Below are 13,581 nucleotides of genomic sequence, written 5' to 3' on the forward strand. Positions count from 1 at the left end.
TCCGCCCGACCCCGACCCATCCGCCGTAGCTCCGACCCGCCCTGGCTCTGTCCGCCACCGCCCCGCACACAACCGCCGCCCCGCAGCTCCGCCCGGCTCCGTCCGCCACCGCTCCGGCCACACGTCGCCGCCGCTTCACCGCTCTCGCCGCCCTCCGATGGCGCCGAAGAAGACGTCGAAGGGCAAGTCGTTCTTCTTCGGCATGAGGCAGAAACCCTCCGGTAACTTCGGAGTGGAGTTCTTCGACGCCGGGAGGCGTTGGTGGATCGGCACGTACCCCTCCGCCCACGAGGCCGCACGTGCCTACGACGTGGCAGTGTGGCGTGCCGAGAGGCCTCGGGAGCACCTTAACTTCCCAGAGATCAAGAGTCGGGCGGAAGCGGAGATGCTTGTGCTGCAGGGCATCAAGATGAAGGAGATCCCGACGAAGAAGAAGACGACGAAGAAGCCGTCGGTTGTCGTCAGTGCTGGCAAGACTGACGAGGAGGCGATGGCGAGGTTTGCTCGGGAGCATCCGGAGTACGTCCAAGACGAGCTGGAGTACTACTGAAAGCGTGAGGCGGAGCAGAAGAAGAAGGGGGTGAAGAAGGAGGACGATGCCGGTCCCTCGACGGTGATCCCCATCGAGTCCTCTTCCGAGGAGGACTGGGCAGACTTCTCGAAGGAGGAGTAGGAGGGGGGCGACGACCCGGAGAAGGAGGAGTTCTGGGCGCAGTTCTGCTGCTCCGACGATGAGAAGTAGTTTATATAGTAGTTTGAATTAGTAGTAGTTGAAGTTCATGTATGAAATTATGTTGAATTTGATGTTTGAACTATGTTGAATGGACTAGTAGTTTGTCGTTTTAAGAAATTTACATCTCAATTTGGACCATCTATTAGAGTTGCTTTTTTGGACCATTTGTTGGAGTTGAGCTTTTTTCAGAGCTCCAAAACACACTTTTTGACGGTTCAAATTTTACATTTTTGGTTTTGAATCGCCAAATTTTGAAACATCTATTGGAGATGCTCTAAGGTCAACTAATTGAATTGCTTCGGATGCCGATCGTCTCATGGAAAATCTGGCATGCAAGAAATCTGAAAGTCCTTAGGCATCTTTAGCAACATTCAAATGGCATCCTAAAAAAAGCAACATTCACATGGGTAACTCGTGCGTCCATTGCACAGGAAAAGCAACCGCTTCGTTTCAATCACCTAGCCTGCATATTCCTCACCAGAGAAGTTTTGTTCTGCTTGTGCATAACATGAGCACACGAGCATAAGAGACCAGTCGTCCATCAGGAAGCGCCGCTTCGCAAACTCGTGAACCATCCACCGCCGATTCCCTCGTCTCAATCCGGCTCCGATCCCCACCTGGCCGGCCGTCACCGTTCGTGTTGCACGCGGGGACGCCGCGGTCGGCATCGACGTACGCGCGCGGGCATCTTCCATCTTCATCCCGGCCGGCCGATAAGGCCAGCAAGACCGCAACGGAAGCCGAACAGTCCGCCGGGCAAAATGGAAGGTTCCAACCTCTAGCGCAGATATTATCATCGCGAGCGGGTGATCCCCGCGGCCGGGCCCGGGGAATATCTCGGCCCAGAGCGCACGCCCATCACACATGCGCGCACCAATAATTTTACTCACGTCGGCGTCGAGGTCGTCGACCCTTATCCCGTCACTTCCCTTTCCTGGTTTGGTCTGCTCCGATGCGATATTCCCCGGGCAAGTAGGCGGGCAGAGTAGGAGCCCATGACGGCCGCCGCCGCGACGACGACGACGAGGAGGCGTAGGTGCCCACACCCTTTTTATCCACCTGCCTTTTCAAAGCGGCCGCAGGTGGACGCGATTATATTTTATGGCATCCGTCTCTGTCTCGCCGCTGTGCTGCGTGCGGCGCGGTGGCTTCACGGACAAGAGAGGGATTTCGGATTTGGCTCCGCCACCACCAAATCGGGAGGAGAAGCTTCCATTCGGGATATGTATCAGATCACGAGGGAGCCGGAGCTGATCTTGATCTGGTTTGGGTAAAAAGGCGGGGGCGATGCGCTTAGGGGATAGGAGAGGATAAGCTAGTTTATGCGCCGGGGTGTTATCCTGATATGTCCGGCGTGACGCCGGTGGGGGCTGATCACGGCCACGGCTGAGCTCATCGTCGGTTGTTGGCAGTTGATCGATAGACACTATAGCTAAAGATAAGCAAACGTAGCTAGATATGGTACTAGTAGCTTAGGCGAGGCATGCTGAAAAACTGGTGATCGCTGCTAAGTGGAGCGGATCACTCGGACTTGCACCCCTGCAGTGCGGCGTCCCTTGACGCTGTGGAAGGCCGGATTCTCGACGTTGAGTGGGTGTGGGGGGTCCGGCGATTTGGCCATGGCCTGGTTCAGCAGTGGTAGCCTCCTCCTTTTCGTGGGTCTGTTTCAGACGACCCGAGGCTGTGTCACCTGCCAGGCGCCATAGTACGAGTTGGAACCAAGTTGCCCAAATCCCATGATCCCCGTCTCTGTCCGGAAGCCATCCTAAATCGTCCTGGACGAGCCGGCACAACGCGTGACCTCAACCGCAAAATATGTTCATTTGGTACCAAAAAGTAACTTCAACCGGACGATCCAAACACGTGTTTTGCCTGTCTTTTGTCCGTTTGGATTAGCCTAGCGGACGCCCACATTTGGATTTGTGTTTGGGTCGATGCTCAAGCCCAGCGCTGGTTCAACGCATTTTTTGTGCGCGTGTGAAAAGAAATGAAAAAACAAAAATATTTTAAAACTAAAACGTTCATTAAACATAATGCCAGCCATAAAGACCGGTGAGAGTCCACATTACATTAGTAAATATAACAAAAAAACGAGGCGCGCACTGCCCTAGGCGTCCTCGTTGCCGTCGTCGGCGTCAGGGCCGGTGAGGTTGACGAGCGTCGGCGGCGGGCCAACCAGGCGAACACCGTCTCCCAGGCTTTGGCGACGTCCTTCGCTGTCGGCTGGGCTTCCCCACTGCGGGCACACGCTCCTTGTCGGTATCAAAACCGGCGGATCTCGGGTAGGGGGTCCCGAACTGTGCGTCTAGGCCGGATGGTAACAGAAGGCAGGGGACATGAAGTTTTATCTAGGTTCGGACCCTCTTGATGGAGGTAAAACCCTACGTCCTGCTTGATTAATATTGATGATATGGGTAGTATAAGAGTAGATCTACCACGAGATCAGAGATGCTAAACCCTAGAAGCTAGCCTATGGTATGATTATATGTTATGATTGTTGTCTTACGGACTAAAACCCTTCGGTTTATATAGACACCAGAGAGGGTTAGGGTTACACAAGGTCGGTTACAAAGGAGGAGATATCCATATCCGTATTGCCTAGCTTGCCTTCCACGCCAAGTAGAGTCCCATCCGGACACGAGACGAAGTCTTCAATCTTGTATCTTCGTAGTCTAACAGTCCGGCCAATGGAGATAGTCCGGCTGTCCGAAGACCCCCTAATCCAGGACTCCCTCAGTAGCCCCTGAACCAGGCTTCAATGACGATGAGTCTGGCGCGCAGTATTGTCTTCGACATTGCAAGGCAGGTTCCTTCTCCGAATACATCACAGAAGAATTTTGAATACGAGGATAGTGTCTGACCCTGTAAAATAAGTTTCACATTCCACCGTAGAGAGAATAATATTTTCGCAGATCTAATTTGCCGGCTTGTTTTAGCAGCATGACGTTACGTCATGGCCCGGTGATTATTCGAATCGTTTCTTTTAACCAGCCCCGCACATAACGCGAGGCAGTTTTTCGACACGTCTTGTCAAAGCAGAAATCGTGTCCCCTTATTACGGGATTCTCATCAATACGGGCGTGGGTAACCCAACCGCGCCATCAATTGTGGCGCTTGGGGGATAAGCGAGTTTTACCAGGCAAGTGGGGACGCTTAGTTTCGTCCGCCCATATAAAGGGATAAGGATTCACCTTTCTATCCACGTCTTCTTCCTCCCTTACCCATCCGTCTTCGCACACTCGAGCTCTAGCGCCCAAGTCCGCACTTCCCACCTCGACCTTCTCCAATCATATCCGGAGCGGGAGGCAGGTGGTGGTCTCCTCCGTCACGGAGGGAGACATCAAGAAACTGAGGAGAGCCGGATACCTGCCCGACGACATCGCGCACCGGCTCCCAGATGAGGGGCAGCTCATCCCCACCCCCAGGCCCCATGAGAGGGTAGTATTCCTCACCCATTTCCTCCGCGGACTTGGATTCCCTCTCCATCCCTTCGTCCGGGGGCTCATATTTTATTACGGCCTGGATTTCCACGATCTGGCCCCGAACTTCATCCTCAACATCTCGGCGTTTATCATCGTGTGCGAGGCCTTCCTCCGCATCAAGCCCCACTTCGGCTTATGGCTGAAAACCTTCAATGTCAAGCCGAAGGTGGTGGGCGGCCGCCAGGCGGAGTGCGGAGGCGCCATGGTGGGCAAGATGCCCAACGTAACATGGCTCGAGGGCTCCTTTGTGGAAACCATAAAGGGGTGGCAATCGGGGTGGTTCTATATCGCCGAGCCGCGCGACCCTGCATGGGCAGCGGCCCCCGAGTTCCGATCTGGCATCCCCATGCGGCTCACCTCCTGGAAATAGAAGGGCCTGTCCTGGGGTAGTTCGAAAGAGCTGACCGGACTCCAAACATGTATTCAAAACATGGTGGACAAGAAGCTCAAGCTTGTCAACATAGTCCAAGTTATGCTCATCCGCCGGATACTCCCGTGCCAACAACGGGAGTTCAACTTGTGGGAGTTCAATCCGGCGCAGCACCGAACTCTGAACAGGCTCTTCGACACGACTCATGAAGACGCCTGGAGGGTGCTGTTCAAAAGTGCCGAGGTCCCCCCCTATTACCGAGGATCGCGGATTCATCGCGAAGCGCCAAGCCAGTGTGTAAGCTGCTTTACCTTTCACAGGATACTTATTTTTTATATAGATTGACTCTATGCGGGACCTAAACTCCCGTACCTTTGACAGGACTGGCAGAAGATGGCCGGACAGATCGACTGTCCGGCTCCTTTGCCCGAAGGCCCCGCAGACGCTCTTCTAGCGAAGATGCTGACTCCGGCCCATTATAAGGTGCCGGAGAAGACCAAGAAGGCCAAGGGAACCCGAAAGAGTTCCCGACGCCAGGCGTCGTCGGACTCACCGTCCGATGACTCTGCAGCGCACTCTTCCCCTGAAGACGAGGAAGAGGAAGAAGAAGATGCTCCCCCACCGACTGGGGGAGACAAAAAAAGAAGGCCGCCCCAACTGGGGAGGCCGGAGGGTCCAAGAAGGGAAGGACTCTCCTTCCGGACAGTTCCACCGCCGCCGACGAGGGCGAAGACGAGTGGTTGCCCAGGGTCAAGCCCTCGGGGAGATCATAATTATTCGGATACCAGAGTAACTCATAGGATTCCTTTGTGGCACTGCTTTCCCTAACGCCGAACGCAATTATGCAGGCCGCCACGAGCCAGTATCGATCTATCATCAGACGGCTCCTTAGGCTTGTCGGACATGGATAGCGATCCAGTCCCAACCGCCACCTCCCCTCATCCTGCCGACGACGCCGAGGTGTTGTCTCAAGAGGCACCGGATCGAGGGGAGACAATCCCGGAGGCGCCTCAAGGCGACCTTCCGGACTCCGGGAGCCGAGGGGACGGGGCCCCTGAGAGCTCCGAGTTCGGCCCTCAGCCGAACACCGTGCCGGGACCTCCAGCGGTTCCAGGATCGGGCAGGCGGTCTCCTTCTAAGAGGGGCAAGACGCCTGTGCCGGTGACCTCTGTCCATCCAGAGGCGCCGGACAATCTGCTGGAAGCGATTTGCAGCGCTTCCATCGACGAGGAGCACCGCACTATCATGAGTGCGGTGATCCAGAAGGTTTAGTCCGCCAAGAGCGGATTGACTGAAGCCTGTGCCAGCCTTCTAACAGGCTTTGAGGTAAGTGTTTTAAAATGTAGTAGTAAATATTACCGCATTGACAGTAGCCCCTGATACTTTGTTCGGTGTTCACAAAGAAAAGCCGGACAAAGGATCAAATAATATCGCATGAGTCTAATATAAGTATGTCAATATGCGTATGCAGGCTTCGCTGCTGGCGTCCGCCGCACTGACTGCGGAGGTCGCCATACTGAAGCAGGACCTCGAGGGGTCCAGGAAAGAGCTCGGCCTTGCCAAGAGGCAGCTCGAGGAGAACAAGGGTAAGTAATACCCCGTCTTATGTATATATATAAAAGAGGACACGGTTGCAAAATGACAGGATCATCGTATGTTTGCCAGGGGCCACGACCGAGGTGGCGACCCTAAAACAAGCGCTAACCAAGGCCGAAGATACAGTGGCCAAGGAGGGCACCGAGTGAGAGAAGCACAAGGCTCGGGTGGGCGAGGTGCAGCAAGATCTCCAGGCTCTTGTGGCGAAGCACGAGGCGTTGGAGCTGGACTCCAAGACGCGGGAGTTTGAGCTTGCCGCGGCCCTCGAGAGTGTAAAAAGTGCTAAGGCCGAAGCCCAAAAGGCCCTCCAAGAGGTCGACGCGATGAAGAAGATAGCGGCGGGTAAGGCTTTCTATATGCAAAGCAAGCATGTAAAAGTAAATTACCGATTACTTACCCGGATCCGGAGCTCTTCAGGAGCATTCGCAGATTTGCCCCGCAGTGTGTCCGATGCCGCACAATTTTACCAGGCCGAGGACGGAAGCTCAACGGAGAAGCTGTTCTGGTCTCAATATGCTGAGGCCGAACATCCGGTGCCAATGAGCGATCAGCTGAAGCAGATGGTCGAGCTACATAAGGCGGCCGATCAGGCCATGAAGAGCTTTATAGTCCGGCTGTGGCCTGGCGACGCCCTTCCGAACAGCTTCTTCGGCCTGGTGAGGCGGCTTGTGGATGCCTGCCCACGGCTGGAGGTCATCAAGCGATCTGTCTGCATTGAAGGTGCACGCCGGGCTTTCGCCCGTGTGAAATTGCAGTGGGTCAAGCTAGACGCCGTGAAGCTGATCAAGGAGGGGCCGCCGGAGGGCAAGGAGCACCGCCACCCCGAGATGTACTACGAGGGTGTTCTACCGGGTGCCCGTCTTATCGCGGATGAGTGTTCAAAAGATGTAGTATTTTAATGAGACTTGCTCGTTTTATCCTGTATTTATGAAAAATTGTTTCATATGCGCTATGCAACGCTTGTTTGAATTTAAAATATTACCTTCTATTTGGCCGTTTATCCAATCTGAGAGATGGCTAGTCCTCGGCTTCTGCCCCCATGCCACGAGTGCTGGGGTGTTCGAGATAAACCTGAGCACTCTTGTTCCCATATTTGGGTCCTTTGAGGGAGGTGCTCAGCACAACGAACAAGGTAACCGGACTAATAATGCTTTATCACTCTCACTTAGCCATAGAATTCTATAATTTTAAATTTCGGCGAAGCCCCTGATATTCGGAAGGCCGAATTCGGGGCGCGATACACGCCTGTAAGCCGGACAGGGCCGGCCCCTCGCCCTAAGCGGCATAATCTTTAGGGACTCAAAAAACCTCGCCGAACAGCGACCAGTCTCTCGCCTTATCATGACAGTCAGTTTTAGCTTTCTCTACTGAGGTGCTAAGCCCGGCAGAACTGGGGCACAATCGTAGTAGTTCTCCTAGCGCTACCTTAGCCGATAGAGCGGAACGTAAGGTACCAAAACATACGAGCCAGGCAAACCCAACATTTGACCAAAGACATGATTCGGAGCTAATGCATATATGCTATAAGTTCGGGGTGCCGCACTTGTGAAAGTGTTCGGACTTTTCACACCGTATTGTGAGGTACATAAGCCCCTGGTGTATTAGCCGTACTAAGGTGTACGGTTGCAAGGCATCATTAATGAACACACATATATATATATATATATATATTATATATATATATATATATAATAAGAATGCAATAGTAGTCGTAATGTCATGCATTGTTTATTAAAAAATTACGTTAAAGCAGAGTGATACAGATAGTGCGATAAGCAAAGAGTAGGACTGTGTCCCTTCCAAGGGCAAGCTGAGGAATGATATTAAATTGAATATTTCACTTGTTACTGTAATCAACCTGGGAATTCCGTGGTATAATGTAGCTGTGTGCCTCCTTGGTTGCTGCATCATGTGTTCGGTAATAGTGCTGCCGGACAGTGTTTCCAGAGATTAAGGTCCTGAAAGAAAAAGAAAAATAACCAAACGGGAAGCCCCTAGTGCGGTTTAGGCCACGTTTTGGGGCGTGCCGCAGTTGTGCCCCCTCCCCACCTGTGCCCATGGTATTTTTAATGCGTAATTATGTACGCGCGGCACGAATATCGTCATTGGGCTGGGATTGGGGTGGCCGCCGTATTGCTATGTGAGCTCAGATCGCGCCAGGCGGTCTATTTGCCGATTGCCCCGAGCGCGCTTGAAGGTGTCCGTGCTTTGAAGTGCCGAACTGGTTGATTGCCTTGAAAGGCTGTTTTGCACTCCTGCTGCAAGGGCTGCGGTGTGCTCCTCTGTTTGGAGAGAGCGCTCTGTGTTTCCATTGATTGTAATAACTCCGCGAGGTCCTGGCATCTTGAGATTGAGGTATGCATAATGCGGTACCGCATTGAATCTAGCAAATGCGGTTCGCCCGAGCAGCGCGTGATAACCACTGCGGAACGAGACTATATCAAAGATTAACTCTTCGCTTCGGAAGTTATCCGGGGATCCGAAGACCACTTCCAGTGTAATTGAGCATGTGCAATGGGCCTCTACACCTGGAATGACGCCCTTAAAGGTCGTTTTTGTGGGTTTGATCCTTGAGGGGTCTATACCCATTTTGCGCACTGTGTCCTGATAAAGCAAGTTCAGGCTGCTGCCGCCATCCATAAGGACTCGAGTGAGGTGAAATCCATCAATAACTGGGTCTAGGACCAGTGCGGCAAATCCTCCATGATGGATACTAGTGGGATGGTCCCTGCGATAGAAGGTGATCGGACAGGAGGACCAAGGGTTGAATTTTGGGACGACTGGCTCCAGCGCATATACGTCCCTGAGCACACGCTTCCGCTCCCTCTTGGGGATGTGGGTTGCGTATATCATATTCACCGTCCGCACTTGCGGGGGAAACCTCTTCTGTCCTTCGGTCTGCGGATGCCGGGGCTCCTCCTCGTCATCGCTATGCGGCCCCTTGTCCTTATTTTTGGCAATTAACTTGCCGGCCTGCTTGAACACCCAATAATCCCTGTTGGTGTGATTGGCTGGCTTGTCTGGGGTGCCGTGTATTTGACACGAGCGATCGAGTATACGGTCCAAGATGGACGGACCCGGCATACTTTGTTTGAATGGCTTTTTATGCTGACCAGGTTTAGAGCCTTTGAATCCGGCATTGACTGCCGTATCCTCAGTATTTTCGCTATTAATGCGGCGCTTATGCTTGTTGCGATGTGACCTGCTATTGCCGTCCTTGGTGTCTGAGATACCATGGTTCTTTGATATGTTATTACTGCGAGCCAGCCAGCTGTCTTCTCCCACACAAAAGCGGGTCATGAGCGTCGTGAGAGCTGCCATAGATTTCGGCTTTTCCGGACCAAGGTGCCCGGCTAGCCACTCGTCTCGGATGTTGTGCTTGAAAGCCGCTAAGGCCTCCGCATCCGGACAGTCGACGATTTGATTTTTCTTTATAAGGAACCGAGTCCAGAATTGCCTGGCTGACTCTTCTGGCTGCTGAATTATGTGACTCAAATCATCAGCGTCTGGTGGTCGCACATAAGTGCCCTGAAAGTTGTCGAGGAATGCGGCTTCCAGATCTTCCCAACAGCTAATGGAGTCCGCTGGCAAGCTGTTAAGCCAATGCCGCGCTGGTCCTTTGAGCTTTAGTGGGAGGTATTTGATGGCGTGTAAGTCATCGCCGTGGGCCATGTGGATGTGGAGGAGGAAGTCCTCAATCCATACTGCGGGATCTGTTGTGCCATCGTATGATTCAATATTTACAGGTTTGAAACCTTTTGGGAATTGATATTCCATTACTTCGTCTGTGAAGCATAAGGGGTGTGCGGCACCTCTGTATTGGGCTATATCGCGATGCTGCTCGAATGGGTCTTGCCCGCTGTGTTCGGCCCGGCCGGATTTGCTTTTACTGTATCCGGTGTGACGTTTGTCGTCTCGCAGAGTGGTGCGCCCTCGTGATCCGTAGATCGATCTTGAATGCTTTGCCTTGTCCTTCAATATGTCTCGCAGGTCTGGCGTATCTCCCCATGCCTTTTTATTTGAATGGCGTTGGGGTGAAGGCTGAGCTTTTGGCTGGAATGCCTCTCTATCGCGGCCATGAGGTGGCCGATCAGCCGTATCATACGCTTCTTCCTCCAGTCGGGGTAGTAACCTGCGCCTTGGGTAACTCTTGGAGGGACGCTCGAGTTTATATTCCTCGGCCGCGAGGACTTCAATCCATTTGTCAGCTAGCAGATCTTGATCAGCTTGAAGCTGCTGCTGCTTTTTCTTCAGGCTATTTGCCGTGGCCATAAGCCGGCGCTTGAAGCGCTCTTGTTCGACGGGATCCTCTGGTACGGCGAATTCATCATCGCCGAGGCTTGCCTCGTCTTCGGAGGAGGGCATGTGATCATCCTCCTCCTCTTTGTCTGCCGCTCTCTCAGGAGAGCTGGCTCCTCCGTCCTCCTGCTCTAAATCTTGCTGGAGGGGTTTGTTGTTTTCTTCGGCACTATCCGGAGTGTTATTATCTCCTGTGCCGGTATCACCACTTTTGCTTTGGCGGGACTTAGAGAGGCGCCGCTGACGTCAGCGTTGGGTTGCTTCTTGGAGGGGTCATCCTCTGCTATCCCGTCGCCATTGCCTTCTTTGGGTGTATCCACCATGTATATGTCATATGACGAGGTGGCTTTCCAGTGCCCTATAGGTGCTGGTTCATGTTCGTCTCCTACATCGTCGTCCATACCGTCGATGTCTTCGGAGTCAAAGTCGAGCATGTCGGTTAAATCATCGACAGTGGCTACGAAGTGGGTGGTGGGTGGGCGTCGAATTTCTTCGTTGTCCGCATCCCAATCCTGTTGGCCATAATCCGGCCAGGGCTCTCCTGACAAAGAGAGACCTTAGTGAATTCAGAATGTCACCGAAGGGTGAGTGCTGAAAGATATCCGCGGCGGTGAATTCCATGATCGGCGCCCAATCGGATTTGATTGGCAGGGGCGCGGATGGTTCGGAGTCCGGAAAAGAGTCCGCCACCTTGGAGTCACGGGCTGCGCAGAGAATTATGCTGGTGTTTGGCTTGATCGCCATTGAGACTGCAGCCCCTAAGGCGGTGTCTAACCACCCGTCCTTGATTGGCGCGATTGTCTCCGAGCTAAGGGTCGGAGCTGATGCGGGCGCGGCGTCTGGGGTACTGTTCGGCGGCAGAGCTAGGTCATACCCATCGCGACAGTGCGGCGCGCCCGGCTGTGGCTCGAATCCGTCGAAGATCAAGTCTCTGCGGATGTCGGCCGTGTAATTCAAATTTCCAAATCTGACCTGATGGCCAGGGGCGTAGCTTTCAATCTACTCCAGATGGCCAAGCGAATTAGCCCGCAGTGCAAAGCCGCCGAATACGAAGATCTGTCCGGGGAGAAAAGTCTCACCCTGGACCGCATCGCTATCGATGATAGTAGGAGCCATCAAGCCTAACGGTGACGACACAGAGGAACCCTCAATGAAAGCACCAATGTCGGTGTCAAAACCGGCGGATCTCGGGTAGGGGGTCCTGAACTGTGCGTCTAGGCCGGATGGTAACAGGAGGCAGGGGACACGAAGTTTTACCCAGGTTTGGGCCCTCTTGATGGAGGTAAAACCCTACGTCCTGCTTGATTAATATTGATGATATGGGTAGTACAAGAGTAGATCTATCACGAGATCAGACAGGCTAAACCCTAGAAGCTAGCCTATGGTATGATTGTATGTTATGATTGTTGTCCTATGGACTAAAACCCTTCGGTTTATATAGACACCGGAGAGGGTTAGGGTTACACAAGGTCGGTTACAAAGGAGGAGATATCCATATCCGTATTGCCTAGCTTGCCTTCCACGCCAAGTAGAGTCCCATCCGGACACGAGATGAAGTCTTCAATCTTGTATCTTCATAGTCTAAAAGTCCGGCCAATGGAGATAGTCCGGCTGTCCGGAGACCCCCTAATCCAGGACTCCCTCACTCCTCCTCCTTCACCCGCGGCACTCCTCTTCCGCCTCACGCCCCCATTGCATCTGGCGCTCGCCATCGACACGCTCCTCCGCCAGCTAGCACATCCGCCACTGTTCGAGGTAGAGCTGCTCATGCGCCGGCATCGCCCCAAGCCACATAGGGCGCGCGCTGACCCACTCGCGCACCACTCCATCCCAGGTGAACCACTGGGTCACCGGCATAGGGGATGGCGTCGGCTCGGCCTTGACAGGGGACGACGGCATTGGCGGCGGCAGGACGCAGTCGCCGGAAGCGGAGAGAGCAATGGCCTCCTACAGTCGTGCCTGGTACGCCGCGTCCTCCTCCTTCTTTGTCTTGCGCCGCTCGTCCTCCACACTGTTCTGCATGGAGGCCGCTAGTGCCGCCTGTTAGGCGGCCTCCTCCTCCTAGTCATCCTCGTGCACGACAGGGGCGGTGGGGTGCCAGCACGAACGTGTTGGACGCCACGCTGGCGCTGCTCCTCGTGCTCGAGGGCGAACCAGACCTTCCAATCGGGAGAATCTGGGGCGTAGGCCGGGTTGAGGTGTTGCTCCGGCGTCAGCAGCTCCCGCCGGTGCTGTACCTCCTCCACGTGCACCCGCGACGTCCACAGCACTGCCGACACCGGGATCTGCTCTGGATCCAAATGCAAGCCATGTGGTAGTGTCACGTCGGGATACGTGAGGGGGATGCGTTTCACCCAGTGCCACCTCGCTTGGTGCACTGGCACATGTAGCCACTGCCTCACCAAGCGGGCAGTCGTGGGCGGAGGCAGGGGGAGCGTGCACGAAGAGCCGGCGGGGGCCTTGCCCTTGTTCTTGCCGGCTAAGAAGCCCATGGTGGCACTAAGGTTGACACCGACGGGGGAGCAAGGTGTCTAAATGGGGACGAGAAGCTGGAAGCAGATGAGCCCCCCAAGCTTGGATTGAAAAAGGATGCCCACAGTTGCTGACGCGTTAGCCCGCGGTAGGTGGTCGCCTTTCATAAAGATGCGGGTGTGATGACCCACAAGTATTGGGGATCAATCGTAGTCTTTTCTATAAGTAAGAGTGTCGAACCCAACAAGGAGCATAAGGAAATGACAAGTGGTTTTTAGCAAGGTATTCTCTGCAAGCACTGGAATTTTAAGTAGCGAGTAGTTTGATAGCAAAATAATTTGTAACGATCAAGTAACGGTAAGACAAATAATATGCAGCAAGGTAGCCCAATCCTTGTGTGGCAAAGGACAGGCCAAAACGGTCTCTTATGATAGGCAAAGCATTCTTTGAGGTACACGGGAATTTCATCTAGTCACTTTCATCATATTGGTTTGATTTGTGTTCGCTACTTTGATAATTTGATATGTGGGTGGACCGGTGCTTAGCTGATGTTATTACTTGAACAAACCTCCTACTTATGATTAACCCCCTCGCAAGCATCCTTAACTACGAGAAAAATATTAAGAATA

The sequence above is a fragment of the Triticum dicoccoides genome, chromosome 1A (genome assembly GCF_002162155.2).
Source record: "Triticum dicoccoides isolate Atlit2015 ecotype Zavitan chromosome 1A, WEW_v2.0, whole genome shotgun sequence".
Classification (NCBI taxonomy): domain Eukaryota; kingdom Viridiplantae; phylum Streptophyta; class Magnoliopsida; order Poales; family Poaceae; genus Triticum; species Triticum dicoccoides.